At 52.6% G+C, this 3,070-nt stretch overlaps 2 non-coding genes across 2 annotated transcripts; both read left to right on the top strand.

The window, feature by feature from the left end:
• Positions 1-977: 977 nt before the first annotated feature.
• Positions 978-1,168, top strand: LOC147219831 (U2 spliceosomal RNA). Its single transcript, XR_015108140.1, has one exon. It is a non-coding gene; the product is annotated as a U2 spliceosomal RNA (small nuclear RNA).
• Positions 1,169-1,794: 626 nt separating this feature from the next.
• On the top strand, positions 1,795-1,958 carry LOC147219830 (U1 spliceosomal RNA). The gene has a single exon (XR_015108197.1). It is a non-coding gene; the product is annotated as a U1 spliceosomal RNA (small nuclear RNA).
• Positions 1,959-3,070: the final 1,112 nt, after the last annotated feature.

The following is a 3,070-nucleotide window of genomic DNA, read 5'->3' as shown; positions in this document are numbered from 1 at the left end:
TCACTGAAGGCTCCGGGGTTCCACGATGTGTTTCCGGTCAAGAGCGCTGTCCAGCCCCGCGACGTAAGTTCACTTTTACAGAGAATAGTGACGATTTCTCGACCTACAACCGAATTGACCGTGTTTATAACAACCGCGAAGCAACTCCCGGTGATTTTTGACGGTAATTTAGGGCCTTTCGGCCGAGAAATCTCGACAACGTCACAGATTTCGTGAGCTGAGGTAAGGCTAACTAAGCCGCTCCGCTAGCCAAACAGACTAGCTAGCGGCCTTCCGCCATCTTGCCTCGGAGCGCGTCGGTAATTGAGTGTCGGCGACTCAAACGACAACGATAAAGCGGTGGTCTAACCGAGCGCATCGGCTCCGTCCGGACCAGCAGTCGTCGTAACAGCCGGTATTAGCCGGTGCGGGGCAGGGTTAGCGTTCAAGGCCGTCGAAGGCTGTTTGGGGTGCCGGGGTCCAGTGGGTGACGAGACGATTTACCGTCGTGTTTAGAAATTGTTCTGCTGGTAGTGACGAAAACATGAATGTAATTAAATGTAAATGTGGATTTAAATCCATTTTACTGTTGTCTTGTGTTCGTGACGTTTTTTGAATTGTGTTTCCCGGCGATGAGCAACGAGTCTCTGTGAGAGCTGGTCGCAACGATGCGGTAACCAGACGGGTTCACAAGATGCCGCCCGTTTGCAGCCCAGTGTATTGTGAGCGGTTCAAACGTCCCGTTTCCACCTGTGTCTTTTCTCCTCACGGGCGACTTTTTGCCACATTCCAGGTGGATTTGAAGGGGACACGATTCCAAGAGTCTGGTTGTTGATGTCCTGGGTTTACTTTGATGCTTCGGCGTCCTGTCGGGGGGGCGTGCACCACGTGACCGGGCAGATGCGGAAGATGCTTTAGTCATGTTGTTTCTTGTATGAAGTCGTGAGTGAAGCTGACGGTGCGGGGAATGCGCTGGCGTCGAGCGAGGGCGCGATGTTAACGCTTCTCGGCCTTTTGGCTAAGATCAAGTGTAGTATCTGTTCTTATCAGTTTAATATCTGATACGTCCCCTATCCGGGGACCAAATATTAAATTGATTTTTTGAACAGGGAGATGGAATAGGGGCTTGCTCCGTCCACTCCGCGCATCGACCCGGTATTGCAGTATCTCTGGGAACGGTGCACCCCCCGCTTTTGTGTCCGATGTCAAGGTTGCCGTGTCCTCCAACAACGTCATACGTAACCAACTCACACGGGATCCAGATCTTGTCTGTGCCCTGCGTGACCAGCGACACTGTCCCCGTTGTTTCTGCCGGTAGGGAGCGGTAGATAGCGACACACGAGCGTGTCTGCCTGAAACCCTGTCCCTACCATTCGCCCCGTGCAGCCCGATAAAATCCCACTATGGACCAGAACTGAGCTTAAATGGATCGCATTTGAAACGGATGGATTGCCCCCGATGGACTGTGTCAGACTGGGCTCAGGGGGAAGTTCTCCCGGTCGTAGAGCGGCAGAAACCCCTTGCGGTATCAGGAGGACGGACGGAACGTGTTCCACTTGTCCTCTGACTTCTTCGTGAAAATTGAAGCGTCCGTTTCGTTTTCGGCGTCCCGGCCCGTCAGAACTCAGAGTTGACGTTTTTTTGACGGAGTGTGTGTGTGCGTGTGTGCGCGTGTGCGTGTGTGTGTGTGTGTGTGTGTGTGTGTGCGCGCGAGAGGGATCGTGTGTGAGCTCCCGGAAGAGTCCGCGTGGGTTCCCCCCCGACTGAGAACGGCGTGCGTGTGAAAGCGGTATGTGCGCGGGACGCGTGCGACTCATACTTACCTGGCAGGGGAGATACCATGATCAAGAAGGTGGTTCACCCAGGGCGAGGCTCAGCCATTGCACTGCGGCTGTGCTGACCCCTGTGAATTCCCCAAATGTGGGAATCTCGACTGCATAATTTCTGGTAGTGGGGGACTGCGTCCGCGCTCTCCCCTGTCGTGCTGTTCAAGAGCAAGTCTGTGTCGCTGGAGGCCGGGTTCACTGTTTATGGTCGCGCGCGCCCACCCTCCCTGGCCGGGCTGTGACCCAACCAGGGAGTTGTCGTTGCACATGGCAGGTGCACCGCGAAAGCGTGGATTTACGATGGGGTCAGAAAACAATCCAGAGTGTCCAAGTCCCTGAAATGCTCCTGCTTCTTGATCTCCACTCCCTGTAGCCTCACCGTTCCACCCGAGTTCCTCTCATCCCCACACATGTATGCTGTCTTGCTGCGACTAACTTTCGTTCCTCTCCTTTCCAGAGCATACCCCCACCTCTCTATAGTTTCACCGAGACACTTTACAGTTTATAGTTTATTTTGATTTCTAATTCTGCCTTTTATTATTTATTACTGTTATATTTTCTGGAACTCTGGCACAACAGTTTCCTTCGGGATTAATAAAGTTGTTCTTATCTTATCTTATCTTATCTTATCTTATCTTATCTCGACCTCCACCTGTTTTCTGCTCTCACTACAGATCACAACGGCATCTGCGAAGGTCACGGTCCGTGGAGATTCATGTCTACCCTCATCGGTCAGCCCGCCCGTGCGTCACCATTGCGAACAAGAAGGGGCTCAGGGTCTATCCCCGACGGAGTCCCGCTTCCACCTTGAACTTCTCTGGTACCGTCTTACAGCACACCGCACACACCACTGTCTCCCAGCTAGCATACATGTCCTGCACCAGTGTAACACACTTCTCTGCCGCTCCAGACTTCCTCATAGGATACCAGAGCTCCTCTCTTGGCAACCTGTCGTAGGCCTTTTCTAGGTGTACAAAAAGGCAATGCGGCTCCCGCCGGCCCTCTCTGTACTTGTCTATGAGCATTCTGGGCGCAAATACTGCATCTGTGGTACTCGTCCTTTTTTTCCATGTGTATTTTATTTATTTTTCTCTTTCTCTTGTCATGAAGTGTCCCGCCGTGCATACCAGTCCTGGTATGGCCTTTGGCAGCTCCCCCTTTACCTTAGGTAAAGAGTTTCTGATAATTTTTGGTTAGAGTAGCCTTGGGCGCCACTGGCTGTAATCATGGAAACGCAATAGAGGGAGCTCCTGACAGATGTGGAA

This window comes from Fistularia commersonii, chromosome 24 (genome assembly GCF_037954325.1).
Source record: "Fistularia commersonii isolate RoL2024-O1a breed Wild chromosome 24, RoL_Fcom_v1.0, whole genome shotgun sequence".
Lineage (NCBI taxonomy): Eukaryota > Metazoa > Chordata > Actinopteri > Syngnathiformes > Fistulariidae > Fistularia > Fistularia commersonii.
This window is presented reverse-complemented; position numbering and strand designations above follow the sequence as displayed.